The 25,387-nt window shown below is 44.2% G+C and overlaps 1 protein-coding gene across 2 annotated transcripts in view; it reads left to right on the forward strand.

Annotated features, from left to right (window-relative positions):
• Positions 1-541: 541 nt before the first annotated feature.
• Positions 542-25,387, forward strand: part of HIVEP3 (HIVEP zinc finger 3) — a 400,522-nt gene continuing 375,676 nt past the window's right edge. For both annotated transcript variants that reach the window (XM_070404990.1, XM_070404994.1), the window contains exon 1: positions 542-624. The gene's annotated coding sequence lies outside the window, so the exon portion shown is untranslated. The remainder of the gene's footprint in view (positions 625-25,387) is intronic.

Below are 25,387 nucleotides of genomic sequence, written 5' to 3' on the forward strand. Positions count from 1 at the left end.
CCTCGTTTCACAACTACTGGACCCTTTCCACATACATCACACTTGCCGACCAGGGAGTGAGTCCAGTGCGTGGATAAAGCACGCGTACGTACACCCTTTGCAGAGGCGTCCATGCCTGTTGCAGTTCATAGTTTTGGCGTCTCCTCTGGTTAGAGCCTGGCCCATCCCGGTTTTGTTTTCTCCTGTAGGTTCGTCCAGGATAAAGAAAGGTGATGTAGACTGGCGGTCGGACACCAAGAACGCCAGCCCTCAGCTTTCTACGTTCCCGGTGGCAGCCACCGCGCACGCGCCACTCCCCTGCCAAAGAGTGGGCGGGGGAATGGGCGGGGCTAGTGTCACTAGGGCCAATCGGAGGCGAGATCCCCCGCCCTCCCGGCTGGTGGACCCAACTTGACCCCCGTGGTGGGCGGAGGAGGCGGGGCCAGTCGCGCGGCCGCGGAGGGGGCGGGGCCCGGGGCTTGGAGGCGGAGCCTAGGGCTGTCAGTCCCCGCGCCCGCCGCTGCCGCTGCCGCCGCAGCCGCTGTTCCTTACCTGCTGTGGCCCGGGTGACTGCCAGCGCTGCCAGTCGCTGCCCGCCGCCCTAGCATCCCAAGCCGCCTCCCGTCGTGCTGGCCCAGCGCGCAGGTAAGGCTGGCCGCGCTGCCCAGACCTCGCGTCCTCCTCGGCATCTTTCCGTCGCGCGGGCGCCCCCTCCGGACTGTGTCAGCGCCGCGGCTGCCCTGGCCGCCCGGGGGCGGTCCCGGGGGGCGGGACGACAGTCTTCCCATCCCCCTCCCCCCCGCCCCCCACCTCCCGGCGCCGCGCCTTTCTCCAGGGTCCCCGGGCCATGCCTCCGCATCCCCCTCGTGGGGCTGGTCCCAGGCCTCCCCATCCCGGGCCGATTACACAATCCCAGGGGCTGGGGGCGGGGGTACCTCCCCGAGACTCCACCCCACACCTGTCCCCGCGACGCGCTCCCAGGCAGAGGGCAGAGACCCAGCACGACAGCGGGCGGGGAAAGTTTCACTTTGTGGTCCGGGTTTGTTGACATCCAAGAGATGCGGGGAGACGAAGGCTGAGCAGTGAGGATGCGCCTACGCGAGCAGCGTTCCCTTTGCCCCCGGGTGGCCCTGGTCCAGGTTTCCTTTCCAGAAGTCCTGCCGAGAGCCCGGTTCCGGGCCCGGAGGCTACTGCAGGGCACCCGGGTCTCGCCGCCCTAGCCCCTGGATTGCAGCAATCCCGGGACATCTCAGCCTCCCGCTCTTCCTCCTTTCGTAATTTAGCATTGACATTTGGACCAGGTAGGCGCATTTACTTACCATTTCCCTGACACTTGTATTTGTGAGGTGCTTTGCCGTCCCTAATTAGTGATTAACAAGGTGAGAAAGCAAAATAGATCCTGAAACGCACGGCTAATGCCTTTAGTCTAGCAACTCTTTAAGGAACCGCTGAGAGCTTTAGGCTGTGTGCGGAGGAGAGAGATGCTTTTGGCCAAGGTGCTGCGGGAGAGCTCTTGAGTGTCTTCTCAGAATTCAGTGTCTTCTCGTTGCCTGAGGAGGCTTTGGTCATGACAAGGTTTTCTACCTCTGCTTATGCTGTTTATTGTGTCTCCAGTCTATGGTAGGTTATTTGTTTTTTTGTGGGTTTTTTTCCCCCACTTAAGCAAAGGAGGAATTAGAAGTATTTCTGGTGAAGCAGTCAAGGAAAAAAAAACCCCGGAGGTTCAAATAACTTTGGATACTTGTCTGCTTTACTAGGTTACCCATCCTGTGCAGAAAGCCTTGTCTCTTCCTGTTCTCTCCCCATCTTCCTGGTAGGACTATCCAACTGGGAAGGCATTACTGGTTCCTCATTTAGCTCACAGACCCCTTGCTACCTGCGGTTTACAGACCTGCCTAGGAACATCCTTTAAGAGGGGGGCTTAATTAGCATTTTTATCTGCCCATTAAGCAATACAACGTGAACTCTCTTGCAATCAAGCTCTGTTGTAGTGTTGAATCTTTAATAACACCTAATTCATTTTAATAGTATTTCTATAATAATCTTTCTATTAGCATGCCAGTTCTGCAATACCAGTACTTTTAGTATAGAAGCAGCTATTTACTGGAAATATTATCATGGTAAAAACAATTATCCAACCGATTTGCAGCCCACTTTACTTAGATAATTATTACTAGAGGCTGTTAAGGTTTTTTTATTCTTTGGTGTAGTAGGTGTTGTAATGCTTTTGATCCATGAGGTCATTATGAGGTCATCCCTCCCAGGGAGTGATGGCTTCAGTCACTGTGTCACATAAGTGTTTTTGGACTAATACTGTAAGAGATTTCCCCACATGCTGACTTCTTTTTGGGCAGGGTTGAGAGCTAACAAGATTTAATTTGATTTGCCAGCCTAACTTTTAAGAAGGATACTACTTATTGTATTTGGGGGTTTATAATAGAGCTATGATGGTGACCTTATTAGCACATGTACCAGACACTGTTTTTGGTGTTTTACAGATACTAATTTCCCTAACAAACCTTTAAGGAAGGTTGTTATAATTACCCCACATTTCAGATGATGGAATTGAGGCCCGTTGCTTGACTCAGGTTGCACAGTTTAGTAAATGACAGCCAGGCTCTAGTGGAGGCAGCCTGAGTTGAGTCAAAGTCCTTAACCACTGTGCTATCCTGCCTCTGCAGATTATTCTTTCAAAAGGTATTTTATTTCTGCCTGCTGCCTGTACACCACTGCTTTCTGCGCTGTGGGGAAGAGAAGAGCATTTTACAGTGTAATAACAAGCACTGGGTTAGGAGCTTTTGTTATGCCTTAACTCTGCCACCAGCTAATCCGTGATTTCGAGCGAGATACCTGATCTCCCTGCCTTCCGTTTCCTGGTTGGTGGAATAACAGCAATTGCAGCAGATGAACTAACTGGCCTTCACCTCCTGGGGAGCTGCAGAGATGAGTCAATGCATGTAAGAATTAAATGTCCTCCTCCCCAAGGTACAGGATAAGATCAGGTGTCAAGTGAGTGGGGGGTGTGCCCACGTGGTCTTGTGCATGCGTCAAGGAGAAGCCCAGAAGCCATGCACCCTATGCTGCCAGTGGCAGCTATGGGAATACAATGGTTGAGAGACTTCATCTTAAACACTTCAGTATTGTTTTTATTCTGTTGCCATCAGCATTGTTCCTTTTGTAATTAAACAACAACAACAACAAAATCATCCTATAGAGTGGGGTAACCATGTGCAGGACTACATGAGGAGCTTTTGTGAGGGACCATTTGCTATCACTTTGCAGAAGGCTAGGGGTCAGACAACGGCAAGGCCCAGGAAGGAGTTCCCAGAATCCTGGAAAGTCAGGGTTGAAAGGAAACTCTAAGGTCATTGGATTTAGCACTCTCCTCCTCTTTCCTCCCTCCACCGTCTCTCCAGTGGATAAATCCCCCAGCTGTGCACACCTGTCCCTCTCAGCACTCATCCTACTCTTGCTGGGACACCTCCTGAACCAAACCTTTGGTGTGCTTCATTTAATCTGTGCCCCAAAGAAGCTGGGATTGTACCTGGTGATAAGGAATTGGAAACCGCAGAAAAATTCTGGGCCCTCTGGCTTTTACTCTTGAAAGATCACCATTGATATGAAACCTGGATTGAAGGGGAAACACTAAACCAGGGAGACCAGTTAGGAGGCTGTGGCCAGAATCTAGGATTGAGGTGATCCAGACTGAGACAGGTGGTAGCATGTGACTACAGAGGAAGGAGTGGACCCAAAGGCAGACTCCCCTGCACCCAGTGCCTGCCTGTCCACAAGCATCAGAGAGGAGAGACATCAGCATCTCCCTGGGGTGAAGGGGTGTTAGGAGCACCACTGAGTGGAACTGAGGGCCTGGCAGGGTGGGGAGGAGAGACAGTATGCATGTATATCCCCCAGAGCTGATAATAGACTGTGGCTAATGTAAGGCCTCTGCAGACCAGAAGACAGGCTTTCTTTCTTCTCAAGAAGGGAGTGAACCATTTAAATATAGTGGGAAACTCCCTTTGGCTAATGAAGAAATATAACAGTATTTTCCCTTGGGTGTTGCAACCTCTTACACTGGCTCCTTAGGCCTGGTGTTGAGCTTCGTGGTCACAGTGGGAATCTGGTGCTATTTGAAGTTGTGTCAGGAGGACACATTGGCGATGCTTTTCCCCCCTGATTTTGTTGAGAAATCTTTTGGGGGGGGGTCCTGTTCTCCAGTGACACCTGTTAAATAAGCACCGAAGAGCCAGCACGAAGCCTGGGGAGTGCTCAGAAAGCCCTTTGAAGGCTTTCCTTCCAGTGCTCACTGTGTGGCACGTGGATGGCGGCTGAAGCTGAATAGCCCACTGACAGGAAAATAGGATAATTTGGAGGAAATAAATAAGATTTACACAGGAAACCACAAAGGCAGAAAAAATAGTTGCAAGTGTTGTAAGTTCACTTTTCTCTTCTCATTTTATATCTTTCTGGTGTAGGATGCCACATTTCTTAAATATTCATATTTATAAATTTATAAGTTGAAATATGTCGTCTAATCGTGTTTGTGGAAATAAGTTGTATAATCTCATTTTTTTTTTCTTGCCAGGACAATATTGGTCTTGGTTTTTCAATATCTTGTAGGCCAACGCTTCTGAAACAGGGGCAATGTTTGGGGGTATTGTTGGTTGGGGTGCGCGTTACTGACATCTAGTTGGGTAGAGACGAGGAATGATTCTGAACATCCCACAATGCACAGGGCAGCCCTACACCAAGGAATTGTTTAGCCCAAAGTTAATAGTCTTAAGCCTGAAAAACTCCACTGTAGACGATAAAAGAGCTTGTTGTTAGGAGTAAATTGAAGGGAAAGAGGAAGAAGACGGAAATATAAAGTGCTCCTTGACTCCTTGAAGGTGGTGGCAGCACCCTCATGTCTGACACACAGGAGAAAGAACCAGCAAGCTGTGGGAACTCGGGCGCTTGTCTGCCACCCAGGAGCTATTCCGATAACTGGATTGCTCAACACAGTAGTTTGGAACAGGAAGTAGAGGTCCTTGCCGTGGGATGAGGCTGTAGGGTAATTTGTGGAGGCAGAAGGGTTTATGGGCCAAGAAGGGAAGCTCAGGCCTGCCAGACTAAATTTGAAAAGTTCTAGGGAATTTTTCAAAGGTGATTTTGTCGGGGACACTGAGTGTCTCGCTTAGAAGGTACAATCTCTGCTCTGGGAGTGCACGAACCTTCTCGGCTGTTGATCTGAGCGCTTCCCAGGTTCTTCTGTGTGCGGACAGAGTGGAGAGTGAAGAACACTTGGTGTTATTTTGAGGTTGTATCGGTGTCCTCCCCAGCCGTCCTTTAGAAGCTTTTTTATTATGGAAAAATTTAAACATATACAAAAATCAAGGAAAGAGTTTAATGAACCTTTATTTACCCAATGCCCAGCTTCAATGATTGTCAACTCCTGGCTGATCTTGATATGTCCCCCACGCACCTTAGGCTCCCCACCCTTTTAAATGTATAAATTAGCTTAAGTAATTACCGATCGCTTGCCTGCTAGGAGAGACTTGGCAGTAAAGGAGAGAAGTGATTTTCTGGTGCTTGGGTCTCCCTGGAGGAAAACTGATATTGGACATTCATGTTTGTAACAGACATGAGGGCCGGAGAAATAAAAACAGGCCCAGGCAGATCCGGGGTGGGGGGTCAGCTCTTCTTGGTGGGAAAGTACAGGGAAATCAGAGACACGTTTCTTTTTTTTAAAGCCTCACAGATGGAGAAGCCTGCTTAGAGTTCTCTGCTGGTAGAAGTGTGTTTCTGGGTTCTGCAGTTGAGGGTCCTCTCAGTTCCAGGAGGGAGGATTGTTTGTGGATTTCCTTTTGGGATGAACCCTTTTCTGTTTCAAGTCCCTCCAGGTATGTGCTGCGTGGTGCAAAGCCCAAGTGTGTGGCCCCCTGGCACAGACCTGATGGGTGTCACCGATCATCTCCTCCTTGGAAAGCACAGGGCAGGGAGGGGTGGGAGAGAGAGAGGCAGTGTTCCCAGTGCTCCCTGGGCAGGGAGGGGTGGGAGAGAGGCAGTGTTTCCAGTGTTCCCTGGGCAGGGGAGGGTGGGAGAGAGGCAGTGTTTCCAGTGCTCCTGGGCAGGGGAGGGGAGGGAGAGAGGCAGTGTTTCCAGTGCTCCAGGGCAGGGGAGGGGTGGGAGAGAGGCAGTGTTTCCAGTGCTCCAGGGCAGGGGAGGGGTGGGAGAGAGGCAGTGTTTCCAGTGTTCCCTGGGCAGGGGAGGGTGGGAGAGAGGCAGTGTTTCCAGTGCTCCAGGGCAGGGGAGGGGTGGGAGAGAGGCAGTGTTTCCAGTGCTCCAGGGCAGGGGAGGGTGGGAGAGAGGCAGTGTTCCAGTGCTCCCTGGGCAGGGGAGGGGTGGGAGAGAGGCAGTGTTTCCAGTGTTCCCTGGGCAGGGGAGGGGTGGGAGAGAGAGAGGCAGTGTTTCCAGTGCTCCCTGGGCAGGGGAGGGGTGGGAGAGAGAGAGGCAGTGTTTCCAGTGCTCCCTGGGCAGGGGAGGGATGGTAGAGAGGCAGTGTTTCCAGTGCTCTCAGATTCTCTTCTGCAGCAGTCCCCCCCCTGCTTCTGTTTGTGGAGGGAGGACTGTCCTGTTGCAACCATTAGAAACTCACACCAGACAAATGGCATTGTAGTCCACGCTTTGCAAACAGGGCTTTCTTTTCCCACTTGTGTCTCCTTGAGCTCCAGGACTTCTTCTTCTTCTTCTTCTTCTTCTTCTTCTTCTTCTTTTTTTTTTTTAGGTCATTGGAAAATTGGCATTCATTTTCTTAACTCAGTGTTGTGTTGTAATATGCATACAAAAAAGTGGCTTCCAAAGTTGAGAGAGTTCTTGAATAATCAGACAATTGATGTCTATGGATTTTAATTAATGCTGGTTTCTACAGACATAGACATTCTGGACTAAGTTCACAAGCAACTGCATTAATGTGCAGACCCAGACCCCTGAATGGCTATACTCCCATCTGTATTTTACTTATTAAATGCATCTTTACCTTCCCCTTATTTCCTGGAGCTTTAGGCAGCATTAGCTCACTAGGAATGTCCTGTATCACAAGCATAGATTTTCAGGTATCATGCCTTTCAGTGGGAAGGGCAGCTCCTTATCCTATATAATAAAAGGCTAATATGTAAATCCACCAAACGGTGGAATGACCGGTTGCTGTGATGCACACTAACCACCAGGGGGCAGACACTCAACTCAGGAGCTGCCCCCTGGTGGTCAGTGCACTCCCACAGGGGGAGTGTCGCTCAGCCAGAAGCTGGGCTCACGGCTGGTGAGTGCAGCAGCCTCTGGGGCAGCCCTAAGAATGTTCGACTGATGGCATAGGCCGGCTCCCTGTGTGGGCCTATGCTGTCAGTCAGACATCCCCCGAGGGCCCCGGACTGCGAGAGAGTGCAGGCTGGGCTGAGGGCCTCCCCCCATCCCCAACGAGTGCACGAATCTCGTGCATCGGGCCTCTAGTCTGTTAATAACAGTTACCTACTCTGTGCCTCTATGATGTACCAGACACTTTACTTATATTGACTCTAAGGCAAGCATGTCAAACTCAAAGGCTAGCATGGACCAAATAAACAAGGTTTAAGTTTATGTGGGCCACAAAAAAACAAAAGCTTCAATTTTCATAGAAACGTAGGTTTATTTTGATAGAGACATGCTGAATACAAAGGGCTGAAATAAATGAGTAATCATTAACATAAAATAATAGAACACTTTAATAAAAATTAATATTTTTTTCTGGAACATTAACTTACCAGACACTGAATAACTGCACAAATTAATAAGGGCAACGCAAATAAATCTATTTTTCTTGTTCTCTGAAAGCGAAATATTTGCTGTTGCGCACACCAAACAAGTCAGTACAAGACTAATGACGTAGCGATTGGCTGCTAAAATATTCGCTGCTAGTATTAGTGGAGAGAAATGGTGCGCATGTGCATACGGAGCGTAAGGGAAATGAGTGCAACATGATTATAGTGATCCGTCATTAGCGAACATTGTAGTTATTAATAATTACGTATAACAGGATATTGTAAAAATTAAAATTAGGAAATTTTTATTAAAATGTTTCTTACATTTTATTATATTGGCTGGGCCGCAAAAATATTTGCTGTGGGTTGCATTGCCCGCAGGCGGAGAGTTTGATATGCTTGCTCTAAGGCAGCGGTTCTCAATCTGTGGGTCGTGACCCCTTTGGGGGTCGAATGACCCTTTCACAGGGGTCACCTAAGAACATAGGAAAACACATATATAATTACATATTGTTTTTGTAATAATCACTATGCTTTAATTATGTTCAATTTGTAACAATGAAAATATATCCTGCATATCAGATATTTACATTACGATTCATAACAGTAGCAAAATTACAGTTATGAAGTAGCAATGAAAATAATTTTATGGTTGGGGGTCACCACAACTCAGGAACTGTATTAAAGGGTCGCGGCATTAGGAAGGTTGAGAACCACTGATCTAAGGGTTCCTACCTTAGAACGCTTTTAGGTAGGAATTTGTACAGTAAGTACTTAACATCATTGAGAGGTTCTCGGAAGCTGTCACTTTAAGAGAAACGATGTATAATGAAACCGTATATGTATAATGATATTTATTGTGTGCTTACTGTAGTGCTAGGTACTGTTCAGCTGTTATGATACATAGGTGAACAAAAACAAAGTTTCTTCTCTCATAGAGCTTATATTTTGGTGGGGAAAACAGACAGCTCCAGACAAAAAAGCAAGTAAATATAAAATACACGAGGCACTGATGAACGCCAAGAAGAAAAAGAAACTGGGGAAGGAGACACAGAGTGGATGTATGGGATAGTGATGTTATGTTAGTGAGGTTGTTTAAGGAATGCCTCTTGGTAAAGTAATAGTTGAGCAAAGATATGAATGAAGTGAGGAGTGAGCCATGAGGAAACCTAGGGGTGGAGCATTCCCTGCAGAGGGTTGAGCAAGTGCAAAGGCCCTGAGGTGGCAATATGCTGACCTGTTTGAAGAACAGCAAGAAGGTTGTTGTGGCTGGAATGCAACCAATAACAGAGGAGGGGGCAGGGGAGGGCATGTAGGACCTCACAGCTATGTTAAAGACCTTGGATTTTATTCTAGTCAGATAGGAAACCACTGGACGATGTTGAGCATAGGTGACATGATCTGGCTTCTGTTTTTAAAAATGTAAATGCTGCCCAGCTGGCATGGCTCAGTGGTTGAGTGTCAACCTATGAATCAGGTCATGGTTTGATTCCCGGTCAGGGCACATGCCCGGGCTCGATCCCCGGTTTGGGGCATGCAGGAGGCAGCCAATCAATGATTCTTTCTCATCATTGATGTTTCTATCTCTTTCTCCCTCTCCCTTCCTCTCTGAAATCCATAAAAAAATATATTAAAAAAATGTAAATGCTGTATGGAGAATAGACTTTAAGGCAGCTAAGTTGCATGGAGGACAAGTAATTCAAAGACTATGTAGTAGTCCATATAAAATTCAGTGGCAACTTGGACTGGGGTGGAGGTGCTGGAAGTGGATAGTTCTGAATATGTACATATGTATATCTGTATACATATATTTAAATTTTTATTGATTCCAGAGAGAGAAAGGGAGAGAGAGAGAGAAATCTATGATGAGAGAGAATAATTGATCAGCTGCCTCCTGCACACCGCCCACAGGGGATCAAGCTCGCAACCCAGGCATATGCCCTGACCAGCAAGATAATTGTGATTTCCTGGTTCATGGGTTGACGCTCAACCACTGAGTCTCACAGGCCGGTCCAGTTCTGAATATATTTTGAATGTAGTGTTGACAGAACTTGGTGATGCATTTGGTATGGGATGTGAGAGAAGGAGAGGAATCAAGAAGATTCTAGCCCTTGAATATAAACATTGCTGCAGTAGTTACATTTCTCACTCTCTTCCTGGAAAGCATTCAAAAGCAACAAGGAAGATTTTAAAAAAAAAAAGAAAGAAAAAGAAAAGAAAAGAAAAAAGAAAGAAAACCTTGCAGATTCCATTTCCGGCAAAATTAAGAGAGAAATTTAATCCATAGACATCAAAATGTTTGTTAAGATTGTCCCAAATAAATGAGGTCAGGTGGAAGCCATGTGGGAAGAAATGAAGGGACGCAGCACAGAGATGGTGAGAGAGCCCAGCAGCAGTAGATCTCAGAAAGTACCTGAAGAGCCATATTATTTAAGGGGAAAAGTGCACCCTGATGTGAAAAAGCGATAGCTCTTATTGTAGCAACTGTTGTGGGAACTAGATGTGCAGCTGGTGGAAGAAACCCTCCCAGACGCAGTTTGATTCAAAGAAGCATCAGAAGAGGGGTGTGTGAGGACTCACCTGGGTGAGCTGCCATATTTGTGGGAGGCAGTGTGTCTCTGTGGTGGCAGGGAGAGAGAGAGCCTTTGGGTCATGAAAACGGAATCTCAGCCATTATCCCCTCTCCTGCCAAGAGGAGCCTCATGCAAACAGCTGGAAGGAAAACAAATTCATTCAATGATAATGAAAAAAGGAAACGGTAGACTTCTGTTTCTGATAATGATATACAAGGCTTTGGGATCAGACTTCTCAGTGAAAAATATTAAAATGTTGGATACCTACTTTTAAATTTAAAACATTTTAGATTTTCTTAACAGACTAAACAACCGAGAAGAGAAAAAAAGAACTGTTAGTCCAAAATCTATGGCCAAGGGGAAACCTAGAGAGATGTGCAGGTCACTAGAACACTTAGGTTGCTTTTGCCCTGGGAACATTTGTTGACCATTATAAACATGGGCTTTGGTTTTGGCAGCCTTGCAGGACAAGGAGGTTAGAAGTTAAAGTTCACTACTTGCCTAAGTTGGAAAGTCTCTTAGAGACTCTCGGTATAAAGCTGGAACTCTTCGGGGTAAAGGTGACCCAGCAGTAAAACCACATCTCTTCACCCCTAAGGGACAGCAGGGAAGGTGGCTCAGGTACTGAGCAGAGTGAGAAGAAACAGAAATGGTAAGTTGTGGTCACTGGCCAGCTTTTGCACAGATTTTGAGGATGGTTTTATAACACCTTGATCCGGAGAAACTCAAGCCGTGAATTGGGTTTAAGGTGTTTCCAGGCTGCTACTGTACCCTGCCATCCGCTACCCCAATACCTGGCAGAATCAAAGAAGAATATTCTCTGGAGGGTGGCATCTTCCTAATTTTTCAGAGCCAATGAGTAGTCAAGTCAGAAAGAGCAGAGCAGAGGAGGAAACAAAACATGGCAAGAGAACCAGCAGAAACAAGTGATAGAAAAAAAAACACACAGATTTACAAATCCTTTATGTATTTAATTATCAGAGACAAATAAATATGTTCCTGATGTTCATAAAAATAAAGGCAAGCTTGTAAATATCTTCAGGGAATGGGTAACAATTAAAAGTGGCTTGGCAGATTTGAAAAAGACCAACTCAATACAAAACTGAAATTTAAGCCCTAGCTGGTTTGGCTCAGTGGATAGAGCATCAGCCCGCAGACTGAAGGGTTCCGGGTTCGATTCTGGTCAAGGGCACATGCTGGGTTGTGGGTTTGATACCCAGTAGGGGGCGTGCAGGAGGCAGCCCATCAATGATTCTCTCCCATCATTGATGTTTCTATCTTCTTCTCCCTCTCCCTTCCTCTTTGAAATCAAGAAAAACAAAACAAAACTGAAATTTAAAATGTTTATTGTTTACCATTAGACAGCATATTAGACAAAATCAGAGAGAGATTAGTGAGTTGGCTGAGTTATCAGAAATTACTCAGAATGCTATCCAGGGACACAAAAAGGCAGAAACTGTGGAAGAGCAGTTAAAAGACATAGAGGATAGAGTGAGAAGTTCTCACACACATCTAATTGGAGTTCAGGAAGGAAAGGAAAGAGGGAATCGGTCAGAAGCAGCTATTTGAGGAGATAATTGCTGAGATATTTCCAGAACTGATGAAATCTATCAAGCCAAAAATTCATAACCAGAGCACCAAAGGAAAAGAGAAAATCCTAAAAGAACCAGAAACAGAGACAAATTACCTCGAACGGAGTGATTTACACACTTCTCAACACCAGCAATAGAACCCAGAAGACAGTGGAATGATTGATATCTGTAATGAAATAACTGACAACCTAGAATTCTATGCACAGAGAAAATGGCAACATAGAGGCATTTTCATATAAAGAAAGTGTAGAGTTTGCCACCACTTTAGTGAGTTTGCTTCAGGAAAGGAAATCTTAGTTGATACACTTTAGGCAGAAGGAGAGTGACTCCAGGTGGAAAAAGCTGAGACACAATAAGGAATGAGGGTTTTGAAATGGGGTGAATATGTGGGTAAATATAAATCTAGATGAACAATGAAGTGTAGAACAAAAATTTTAATATCTTATCGGTTAAAATACATAAATTGAAAATAAGACAACAATAGCATGTAAGTTAAAAAAGGAGGTAGAAGGAATGAAGCACATTCTAAGGTCCTTGTATTACCTGGGAGGAGAGTGAGATTAATGATTATTCTTAGGCCGAGTTAACAATGGAGGTTGTATGTTCTAAAACAAGCATGGAAAGAATAGAAGCAGAGTGTATAATATCCCTGCTAGTCGAGAAAGACTCATCTATAACAAAACTACCTTAGGAACGAAACTGAAAGGATGGAAAAATGCACTCTGTCAAATAATAAGCACACTACCAGATAAAGCAGACATTATGGTCAAATACATCACTAGGGATAAAAAGATTTTTTTCACCAGGAAAATATTACAGTTTGAAATTTGTATCCACCTAAGAACACAGCATAATATGTAAAGAAAAAAAAATGATAGAACTATAAGGAGGAGTAGAAATACCCGCAATCGTAGCTAAGCCATTTTAAAGAAAACTAGGTCAGAAGACTTTCTCTGTGGATATCAAGCCTTACTATAGAGCTATAGTGGTATTGATTTGAGGATAAACAATCCAATTGAACAAAATAGAGAGCCCAGAAACAAACCTCTGCATTTACGGACTCTTGAAATATTGCAAAGGAAGCTTTACAGATTAGCAGCGAACTTTGCAATAAATGGTCCTGGGCACATGGAAAGAAGGTAATTTGACGGTCACTTTGCATAATACATGAAAATCAATTTCAAGGGAGATTTAAAACTTAAGCATCAAAGCAAAAACTGAAAAGATTTTGAATGATGATATAAGATCTATCTTCATGATCTTTGCAGAGGGAAGGATTCCTTAAATACAATGCAAAAAGTGTTAACCTTAAATTAAGAGAGGATTGAGAAAATTGATTACATTAAAATTAAGAATTTATTTTAATTAAAAGCCACTATGAAAGGAGTGGAACAATTAGTTACAACACTGGGGGGAAATGTGTGAGCTTCATGAGACAGACTGTGTCCATTTTATTCATCACTGTATTCCAGTACATTGTGCAGTGCCTAACATCAAACTCCAGCACCCAGGGTACTATCCACTAAGTACTTACAACTATTCCCAAATGATGAAGCTCACCTACAGAACAGAATCCACACACATTATTTCTTTATTACTCTTTCTTCGCTTGCTATTCATTCTTTAGAGAAAAAGAAGAGAGAAAATAGGGGTGGCAGTTTAATAAGCCAATGGTTAAAAAATATTTATTCAGTGTAGAACAAGCATGTAAAACTCAAAGGCTAACACAGGCCAAATAAAGGAGGCACGTGGCCCACAGGCCACGAGTTTGACATGCTTGGTGTAGAAACTGTGTTTAGGATTGGGCAGATTACTGAGAAGGATAGGTAGAATTATGAAACAAGGGTCTCTTCCTGAAGGAGTTGACAGTCTTGCTGGGAGATACAAATCTGGACTATTTTTAAAAATGCTATGTATGGAAGTACATAGGAGGACAGAGATAACACTTCCAGATGCTATAACTGGGAAAGATATCATGGAGGAGGGAAGATTTACGTATTTAAGGTAGATAAATTTATTGGTAGAAAGAGAGAAAGAGGAAAATATTTTAGGGGAGGGATGAAGATGAAGCATGCTTTGTAGGCAAGAAAATTTATGGTGCTTTGGGGGAACAGGCAATGTGATCATAGTGGAGGGAGACAGATTAGAAGTATATAAATTCTTTAACAATAAATATAAATGAATAGCCAGAACATTTTTGAAAAAGAATAGTAGTGATCTAAACATAATAGCTTTAGTAGTTATGAAAAATGTATCTATAGGTAAAGCAATTAAACCAGTTTGGTGTTGGCAGAGGTATTGTGAGGGACATCTGTAGATTTTTCTACCCGGCAGCATCCACTCTTCTGGTTGTGGGACCCAAGCCTTGCCATTGTTAACATGAAACAAAGGATGAAGCCACCACTGGAGGAGAGCATAGTAGAGAAATGGATAGAAAATGCATTCAATGGACATTTTTGGAGCCACTTCTGGGGGTTTTTATTCAGTGCTTAAGCAGATTTGAGTTGAGTTGTATGTTATTTGGAATCGAAAGAATAAAAACTGACAATAAGAATAGACAGACAAAAAGATCAGGAGAATTGAATGGAGAATTTAGAAACAGACTCATATCCACAAGAGAATGTCACCTCATTGCATACCGCTCTCTTCTCCTTGCTATGAATTTTCTCAATTTCTAAAGTTGGGTACCCCAGGGCTCAGGCTTTATTCTTAGGTGAACTTATCAAATCTTGTGTTATTGTATATTTATATGCACATGAGTCCTAAGTTTATAGCTCTAATTTTCATCATTTTTCTGAGATAAAGACCCATATATTCACTTGCCCACTTCAGTTCTTCACTTGGGTGTTTAAGAGGATCTGAAACGTAGTATGTCCTATACCAAACTCCCCATCCCCAACTCCCCTACCCAAACCTGCTCCTTCTCCTATATCCTCAGGGTCATAAAATGTCATCTCCAACTACCTACTTGCTCGGGCCAGAAACATAGGAGTTACCTTTGAGTCTTCTCTTTTCTGTAACGTTCACATTCAGGGCACTAGCAAGTCCTTTTAAAACTCTTTTGACTCTACCTTGAAAACATGGCCTGAATCTCACCACTTCTCCTTACTTCCACAGTTCCCATCATAGTCCAAGCCTGGGATGTCTGCTGTAACCACTTTTGTTTTAACATTATATCAGAAGTCCTAGTCATTGCAGGAAAGCCAGAGAAAGAAATAAAAGATATATGGATTGGAAAGTAAAAAATAAAACTCATTGTGGGGAGATAACATGATTGTGTAGAATCTATAGACAACCTTTTGGAATTAATAAGTAAATTTAACAAGGCTGCTGGATGCAAGGTCAATATATACAAATACATTGTACTTCTATATAAAACAAATTTAAAAAATTATACTATTTACAGTAGTCTCAGGAAATATCAAAATCATAGGAATAAATGTAATCAAGATGTACAAGATCTGTACACTGAAAACAAGAGGACATATTGAGAGAAATAAATAAGACAAGTAGATAGAGGGATATACCAGGTTCATAGATGGGATGACTCAATATTATAAAGATGTCAACTTCCCCCAAATTTATCTATAAATTATGCAAATCATTCACAATTCTGACAGGCTTCTTTAATGAACATTAACAAACTGATTATACAATTTGTATGGGAAGGAAAAGGGCCAAAATTAGCCAAGACAATCACGATGAGTAATAACAAAGCTGGGAGAACTTCCACTACAAGACATGTAGACTTACTGTAAGGCTATAGTAATTAAGACATTGTGGTGTTTGTGCCTGGTCAAACAAAGGCCAAATGGAATAAATTAGATTAGGAAGAGACCCTCATACGATCACCTGATTTAGGCACTGAAATGCAATAGAGAAAGGATGTATTTTCAATAAAAAGTGCTGGTTTAATATCCATATGAAAAATATGAGTCTTTACCCATCCTCAAACCATTAGCAGAAATCAGTTCAGCTGCATTGTAGATATAAATATGATAGGTAAGAAAATAAAAGTTTTAGAAGAAAAGAGAATATCTTTGTAATCTTAGAATAGGCAAACATGTCTTAAACAATATACAAAAGCACTAACTAATAAGGAAAATAAACTAGATTATATCAAAATAAAGAAGTTCTGACCATCAAAAGACAACATTAGAGAAGAAGCCACAGAGTAGAAGATATTATAAAGAACTACAAATCAATGAGAGAAAGATAAGTACCCAATAGAAAAATGGACAAAACACTTGAATGTACACTTCACACAGAGGATGTTCAGATGGTCAATAAATATATTAAAAGGCAGTTAACTCTACTGGTTCTCAGGGAAATGGAAATTAAAACTACAGTAAGTATTTTTACATATTCACCAGAGTGGCTAAAATTAAAAAGCCAGACCATGCCAAGTATTAGCAAGAACATGGAACAAGTAGATTCTCCTATGTTGTTGGTGGGAGTATAAACTTATACAACTACTTTGGAAAACTGATTAGTAATATCTACTAAAGCTGAACGCTCTGTACCTCAAACTCCACTCCTAGGTATATACAGAAATGTCTGTATGTTGCTACCAAAAACCATGTAAAAGAATGTTCTTAGCATATTATTCATAATAGTCTCAAACTGGAAGCAACCCAAATATCCAAAGACAGTAGAATGGATAAAGAAATGTAGTACATTCATACAGTAGAATATATACAAGAATGTGAATAATTAATCCATAGGTACATGCAAAAATGTGGATGACACAAGCATGTTGCTGAGAATAAAGAAGCCAGACACCAAAACAGACAGAACTAATATCCGGTGATACAAATCAGGCATAGTAGTTACTGGGTAAGGTAATGACTAGGAGGGGAAATTAAGGGGACTTCTGGAGTGTGGGTCATGTTCTGTTTCTTGCACTGGATGGGGTGGTACATAGAGAAGTTTACTTTGTGAAAATTAATCAACTTGTGCATTTTAATGCTTCATGCACTTCTCTGTATCTTATACTTCATTAAAGTTTTTATTAAAAAAACCATGGGATCTTTACTTTAGTTCTTAAACCAAAATAAGTTACAGCTATATTCATTATTTAAATACTAGAGGCCCGATGCACAAAAATTTGTGCACTCGGGGAGTTCCCTCAGCCCGGCCTATGCCCTCTTGCAGTCTGAGACCCCTTGGAGGATGTCCTCCTGCTGGCTTAGGCCCGCTCCCTGGGGGGTTGGGTCCAAGCTGGCAGTCAGACATCCCTCTGGGAGCCCTCAGGGGATGTCCACTTGCCAGCAGGGAGCAGGCCTAAGCTGCAGTCGACATCCTTAGCACTGCTGAGGAGGCGGGAGAGGCTCCCACCACCACCACTGTACTGGCAGCCGTCAGCCTGGCTTGTGGCTGAGCAGAGCTCCCCCTGTGGGAGCGCACTGACCACCAGGGGGCAGCTCCTGCATTGAGCGTCTGCCCCCTGGTGGTCAGTGTGTGTCATAGTGACCAGTCATTCCCAGTCGTTGTGCTGTTAGGGACAGTTTGCATATTACCCTTTTACTATATAGGATAGAGGCCTGGTGCACGGGTGGGGGCTGGCTGGTTTGCCCTGAAGGGTGTCCCAGATCAGGGTAGGGGACCCGCTGGGGTGCCTGGCCAGCCTGGGTGAGGGGCTGATGGGTGTTTTCAGGCTGGCCACAGCCCCTTCAGGGGATGGGTCCCCTCTGGGGTGCGTGGCCAGCCTGCGTGAGGGGCTGATGGCTGTTTGCAGGCTGGCCACAGCCCCTTCAGGTTAGGGTCCCCACTGGGGTTCCTGGACAGCCTGGGTGAGGGGCTGAGGGCCGTTTATAGGCTGGCCACACTCCCTTCAGGGTGGGGGGTCCTGTTGTGGTGCCAGGCCAGTCTGGGTGAGGGGTTGATGGCTGTTTGCAGGCTGGCCACGGCCCCTAGCCACCCAAGCTCCCAGTGGAGGCTGGCTGGAAGCAGGTATCTGGGATTTATTTATCTTCTATAATTGAAACTTTGTTGCCTTGAGCAGAGGCCACAGCCAGCCAGGGCAGGCAGGAAGCTTGGCTTCCTCCATCACTGGGGCAACCAAGCCTCCTGCTTGCTCCAGCTCTGTGGCTGCCGGCCACCATCTTGGTTGGGTTAATTTGAATATAGTCGCTCTGATTGGCTGGTGGGCATGGCTTGGAGTGTAGCAGAGGTGTGGTCAATTTGAATGTTTCTCTTTTATTAGATTAGATAATATGTAATTATGAATATTTCAACCAAAATCAAATATTCATTAAGGTACTTTTTGGTAATAGAACTGTAAATATTTTAAATGTCTATTAATAGGGCACTGGCTAAGTAAGGTACATCTTGTAAAATAAAATATACTGTGTCTAATAAAAAGAATGAGGTTAATCTGTATCAACTGAAAATAATCAGATGTCCAGGAGAGACTGATGACTAAATGATTGCTAAACGGAAAATTCTCTGAAAAGATATACCAAACTATCAACTATGAGGATAAGATTATGAGAAATTACACTTTCTAAGCTACCTGTTTGAAATTTTTTAAATGCAAGTACAATTGCATACAATTAAAAAATTCTTTTTATTGATTTCAGAGAGAAAGAAAAAGAGAAAATTCTTTTTATTGATTTCAGAGAGAAAGAGAAAATTCTTTTTATTGATTTCAGAGAGAAAATTCTTTTTATTGATTTCAGAGAGAACGATAGAAACATCAATGATGAGAGAGAATCATTGATCAGCTGCTTCCTGCACACCCCATGCTGGGGATTGAGCCTGCAACTTGGGCATGTGTCCCAACCGGGAATCGAACTGTGACCTCCTGGTTCATAGTTCGACGCTCAACCACTGAGCCACAACGGCAGGGCCCTGTTTGGATTTTTGAAGCAGACTTTTATAAGCAGAAAACCAATGAAAATAAAAATCACACAAAAAGCAAAATGAAGTTATTTACAATGAGTGATCCCACATAAGTAAAAATAAACATGGTACATATATTAAATGAGTAGAAAATATACTAAAATGTCAACACTGGCTCTCTCTTTGCAGTGGGATACTATTGATTTTCATGTTTATATTTCTTTGTCTTTTCCAAATTTTCTACAAGTATGTGCTGATTTAATAACTGAACAATACTAATTAGGACTATTAAATTCTATCTCCTAGTGAAGGCGTTTCTTTCCATCCTCCTTGCCTGTCTATCCATCTTTATCTCTGCTCATCTTTTGCCTGTACTCTGCCTTTCATTTTTCTATCGAACTCAGATACCTTCTCATTGGAAATAATAGAGCAAATAGAGAAATCCCAATCCCACTGCCCTCCCAAGATATTTTCCTGTACATTTGCTCACATCTGTATGTCCACACAAATAATATTTTTTCAAAACATAAATAGGATGCTTGTTATCTACTTCTTAACCACATGCTGCTCCTTGCTGCTCCTTGAGCAGTTGGTGCTGTCTGACCCTACGTGACTAGCCAAAGCCCCTTTTGCCCTTTCCTCCAATCCCCATGCAGCCAGCAATTGCAGCATCTAATTATTTGATGTTTTTCTAAGGCTTTTGGATGGGAGAAGTTTAAAAGGGACAAAGCATGAAAGGAAAGCAGACACGGCCATGGCGTGTAGGCAGCTGAAGGCCCTGGGGAGTGTGGCAGGATACTGTTTCCAGTTATTCACTGAGGTTTTGTCCCTCTGGTTCCTTTCACTTATGGCACATCCCCCTGCCCAGGCAGCTAGGACATCTCGCATTCATTGCCTCAGGGGACAAGTGACATAGCGGAATTCAGAAATCAATGCTTGGCTTTTGATTTTCCAAAGCCTGGACTCATGGGGGCACCAAAGGACTCAGTGCAAAGACAAAAGATTTATTTTTTATTTATTTATTTTTTTAATATATTTTATTGATTTTTTACAGAAAGGAAGGGAGAGGGATAGAAAGTTAGAAACATCGATGAGAGAGAAACATCGATGAGAGAGAAACATCGATCAGCTGCCTCCTGCACACTCCCCACTGGGGATGTGCCCACAACCAAGGTACATGCCCTTGACCAGAATCGAACCTGGGACCCTTCAGTCCACAGGCCGACGCTCTATCCACTGAGCCAAACCAGTTAGGGCAAAGACAAAAGATTTAGATGGATGTCTGATGAGTGAGAGAAGGCTCCCTTCCTGATGAGGTGATGGTGCCCTTGATGGGGGAAGGCAGATGTTTGTTGTACCCTGTCTAGGCTAAATCCTGAAGGGCAGTGGCTATGCACACCCCTCACAAAGTCGGGGAACTGGAAAGCAGAGGCAGCCTGTGCCCCTCTATTTAGGCGAAGCCCAGGAGAGTGGTATGACTCTGGTTCCCAACACTAATATGGCCACTCAAGTAGTAATGGTTCCCTGTTCTATGGACGCAGAGAAGCCCCCCAAGCGCTTCTCAGAACACTTGCTCAGCATGGAGCACAGAAAGTGTTCCTGAACGGGGTAGCGAAGTCTTGGAGGTTGGCTTAGAGAGCGGCTGAGGAGACCTTGTGGCTGGGAGAGGAGGTCCCATTAGTGGACTAGAGATCCCAGCCTGGAGGCGGGAGAGGAGGTGTGGCAGATGGAGGGTAACTCTGAGGACCACGTGCCTCTCTGCCTCGGGCACCTGGCACTCACTGAGGAAGGACATGGAATTTAGGTATAACTCTGGGGCTGGTGGAGAGACTTTTAATTGCATGGAATTACCAAATGGAGGATTTCAATATAAATTAGATAATTAGAGAACAGTCAACCCAAACTGTTGCATTCCTTACATCCCTGAGTTTGTGAACTGAGAATTGGCCCCACTACAAATAGAGTTCAGTTTTATTTCTTTGTATTGGTGGTGGGACTGCTGGGCTTTGATGAGATTGGGTATGAGCTCAGGGCTTTTCTTAAACATGATCTACAGAAGCTCTCTCATCCTCTGCCCCTTCCCCCCTCCAGCTTTGCTGCTTTGTGCGACTCCTATGGAGGCCGGCAAAGGCCTGGCAGTCACAGATGTGTTTGCCATTACATCTGTATGTGAGCAGAAAAGGGAAAGATGAAATCAGCAGAACAGGACCTTTCTGGACAAGATTACACAGGAGCCCAGGCCAAAATGCATTCAAAGTTGACGCTGTGGAATTCAAGAGATGCATATGAAAACCAACCAGGAGCTATTTTAAAAACAATTCATTACATTTGAGGGAAGATGCTTGTCAATGCCTTGCATTAATTCAAGCGTTGGTTAAGTAATTTTCAGACCTACATTTATCATTGATTTGTAGAATTTACAGTTCATTCTGGAAACCACCTGGCAATGTCAGCTCCGTCAGTGCCCAGAAACTTAAGTAGATGTCACAAGATAATAAGCCAATGGGAATGGGAGGACAGAGCGGCATCACTGGACATGCAGTAGAGGCAGCTGTTCCCTTGTGGCAGTTCTGGGTACTCCATGGAGCTTAGGGTGTAGGTATTTGGTTGACTCAGCTTGATCTGTGCTGCGTTGGCCCTGGTTTCAGCCTTTGCTTACCTTGGCACAAATGCTGACTTATCCATTTCTCCCCTATCTCTGTCTTTTCCTTGCTTATTTTTCTGCTTTGTGCTGGGGTTTTGTTTTTCCTTCTCCTCCCTGAACTCTCACCCCGTTTGCCCCCGGTCCCTTTCTTTCCTGGTGATGTGCGTGTCCTTCTCATGGGCAGCTCTGTTGTTAATTTTGGGGCGTGCCTTTTTCTCTCCACCTTGCAGACTGTTCACCTGTGGGCAAGGGACATGTGTCTGCTCTTCAGGAAATGCTGTCTTTGGGTGGGAAGGACTGGTTTCCTGGCAATGCCAGAGTGAAGATCCTCCTCTGCTGGAAACAAACAAAATCCCTTTATCTGTGCAACTTCCTGTTTCCTCCACTGAAAGCTGTGCTGCTCAAACACAGGGCATCCTGCCAGGGGCACATGAAATCATAGGACACACTGGGCACATCCTCCCAATGTTACTTGAAACTTTTGGGGAAAACTGTTTTGAATTTTTCTTCCTCAGAAAAACTCTTGCCACATATGGTCAGGGAATATTGCAGAAGGCAACATAACATTCACATGGTGTTGAAGGATTAAACAGGAGATGTAAAAATGCCATGCTTCTGGTAAGCTGCTTTGGGTTATGTCTTCAAAATTCCTGAGGTGTCTTTCCACTCCACTGCTGTGAGGAAGTACACAGGGGAGGACTGCAAGTAGCACACAGAGCATTTCCTGAAAGTAGCAGATTGCTACAGGCTTGACCCAGGGAATTTGGCACTGTGGGGTGATTTAATGCAGTTGGAGAAAATTTTGAAATATTAATAGAGACTTCTCCCTGCCCCTTAAGATTTCGCCATGCTTCCACCCCCTTATTCTGTTATTAATTCTGTTATTGCCTGGGGAACATTTAGATTGTGATAGCAGGAATGTAAAGATAAAGAAACAAATCAGGGTGCCTATCGAGATTAAAAAATACACATACACACATATACATAGGGTGGGGCAAAAGTAGGTTTATAGTTGTTCATATGGAAAATAATACAACAATCTATAATAATAAAAGGGTAATATGCTAATTAGACCAGACGTCTTCTGGATGTCAGTCCTGTCGTCCTTCCTGATGAAGCCGGGGCCAGAGGGAAGCAGCCTGGGTCTCAGGTGCCTGCAGGTGGCCCAAGGGAAGCCAGCCCACGTCCGGGCTGCCTGCCAGTGGCTGGAGGAGGGAAGCCCAAGTCCCGGGTGCTGGAGGAAACCGGTGCTGGAGGGAAGCCGGTGCCAACAGCCCAGGGAAGGAAGGCCTACACTTGCATGAATTTTTGTGCATCAGGCTCTAATTAATAAATAATAATATAAGAATAATCTGTGTTTCACATACTCACAACTGTAAACCTACTTTTGCCTACCTGTATATATTTTAAATCCATAGCAGAGACAAGCAAGGCTTCTGATTTGTAAGAGTAGGGGTTTGAACATCAAAAACAAATCTTTGAAGGAATCAAGGTATTATAGGTTGAATTGTGTCCCTTCACACAACCTCACTTCAATTCATATGTTGAAGTCCTAACCCCTAATACCTGAGAATGTGGCCTCATTTAAAACACGGTCTTTACAGAGGTAATAAAGTTAAAATGAGGTCTTTAGTTTGGTTCTCATCCTAAGCCTGGTGTCCTTATGAAAGGGAAAGTTTGGACACAGGAACACACATAGAGGGAAGATGATATGAAGAGACACAGGGAGAAGACAGCCATCTGTAAGCCAAGGAGAGAGGTCTGGGACAGATCCTTTTCTAAGGGCTCAGAAGAAACCAACCTCACCAATACCTTGATCTCAAACTTTAGCCTCCAGAACTATAGACAATAAATTTCTATTAGTTAAGCCACCCAGTTTATGGTAGCCCTAGTGAACTAATACACAAGGCATAAAATTTTACCATAAAGCAACAGATTGAAAAGATTGTGTTTCGAGGGAGAAACCAAGATGGCGGCATAGGTAAACACCGGAGATTGCTGCCTCGCACAACCACTTCAAAAATACAACTAAAAGACGGAACGGACATCATCCAGAACCACAGGAAGGCTGGCTGAGTGGAAATTCTACAACTAGAAGGAAAGAGAAAAGCATACCGAGACTCAGAGGAGGTGCAGTACAGGAGTAAAATACTAAGGTGCGGAGTGCATGTGGAGCGGGCTGGCGGCTGAGGGTGCGGTTGTCATTTTCAATCGAGAGGGAGTCTCAGGCTCTGAGCTCCATTCCGGGCGAGTCTCTAGGGACCCAGACTCATACGGGGGAAGCGGGACTGTCTGGCATCAGTCAGAAGCCGAGGGCAGCTTTCTCTCCGAGGGGCTTGCAGCGTTTACCGGGACACTGAGACGCAGAGCCTCTGAGGGCAAGACTGAGAGCAGCCATAATTGCTAACCCCGCCCTGTTGATCCCGTGGGACCCGCCCCGCCCACGCCCGGCAGGGAGGCTTTTGCTGGATAGCCTCAGGCAAAGGCTAGATTAGCACCTCCCTAGAGATCCAGGAGCCAGGAAGCCCAGAGGTCAGAGTGGGACCATCCAGTTTGCAGCTCCGTGGAACCATAAAGGACACACTCAGGGGGCAGACTCAGTGAGCACCAAAGCCCCATTGAAGCAAGTCTTGCCCCAGAGGGGTGTCTCCAGCACAGAAATTCTCCCACTGCAGACACAGCTGATTCTCACAGCCAATTGGCCTGGAGATCAATTCCTCCCAGTGATAACTACAACAATCAAGGCTTAATTACAACAAGACTGTGCACAAAGCCCACAAGGGGGTGCACCAAGAGTGTCTACCTCAGGTAATTGGGACACTTAGCACAGAAAGGCACTCTATCGACACAGCAAAGCATAAAAAATGCCAAGACAAAGAAACAGGACACAAACGACAGAATTGGAGGAAAGCAAACTGCTGGATATAGAGTTCAAAACCACACTTTTAAGGTCTTTAAAGAACAGTCTAGAAGCCGCCAATAAATGTAGTGAGATCTTGAGGAAGACTGGTGAGACTGCCGATAAATGTAGTGAGATCTTCAAGAAATCTAGTGAAACCCTCGATGTTGTGATAAAGAACCAACTAGAAATTAAGCATACACTGACTGAAATAAAGAATATTATACAGACTCCCAACAGCAGACCAGAGGATCGCAATAATCAAGTCAAAGATTTTAAATACGAAGAAGCAAAAATCACCCAATCGGAAAAGCAAAATGAAAAAAGAACCCAAAAATACGAAGATAGTGTAAGGAGCCTCTGGGACAGCTTCAAGCGTACCAACATCCGAATTATAGGGGTGCCAGAAGAAGAGAGAGAGCAAGATATTGAAAACCTATTTGAAGAAATAATGACAGAAAACTTCCCCTACCTGGTGAAAGAAATAGACTTCCAAGTCCAGGAAGCTCAGAGAACCCCAAACAAAAGGAATCCAAAGAGGACCACACCAAGACACATCATAATTAAAATGCCAAGAGCAAAAGACAAAGAGAGAATCCTAAAAGCAGCAAGAGAAAGAAAATCAGTTACCTACAAGGGAATACCCATACGACTGTCAGCTGATTTCTCAACAGAAACTTTGCAGGCCAGAAGGGAGTGGCAAGAAATATTCAAAGTGATGAATACCAAGAACCTACAACCAAGACTACTTTATCCAGCAAAGCTATCATTCAGAATTGAAGGTCAAATAAAGAGCTTCACAGATAAGAAAAGGCTAAAGGAGTTCATCACCCCCAAACCAGTATTATATGGAATGCTGAAAGGTATCCTTTAAGAAGATGAAGAAGAAGAAAAAGGTAAAGATACAAATTATGAACAACAAATACACATCTATCAACAAGTGAATCTAAAAATCAAGTGAATAAATAATCTGATGAACAGTATGAACTGGTGATTGCAATAGAATCAGGAACATAGAAAGGGAATGGACTGACTATTCTTGGGGGGGGGAAGAGGTGTAGGGGGTGCGGGAAGAGATTGGA

The sequence above is a fragment of the Myotis yumanensis genome, unplaced genomic scaffold, assembly GCF_028538775.1.
Source record: "Myotis yumanensis isolate MYYU_CA2020_CCGP unplaced genomic scaffold, mMyoYum1.0.hap1 SCAF_2, whole genome shotgun sequence".
Lineage (NCBI taxonomy): Eukaryota > Metazoa > Chordata > Mammalia > Chiroptera > Vespertilionidae > Myotis > Myotis yumanensis.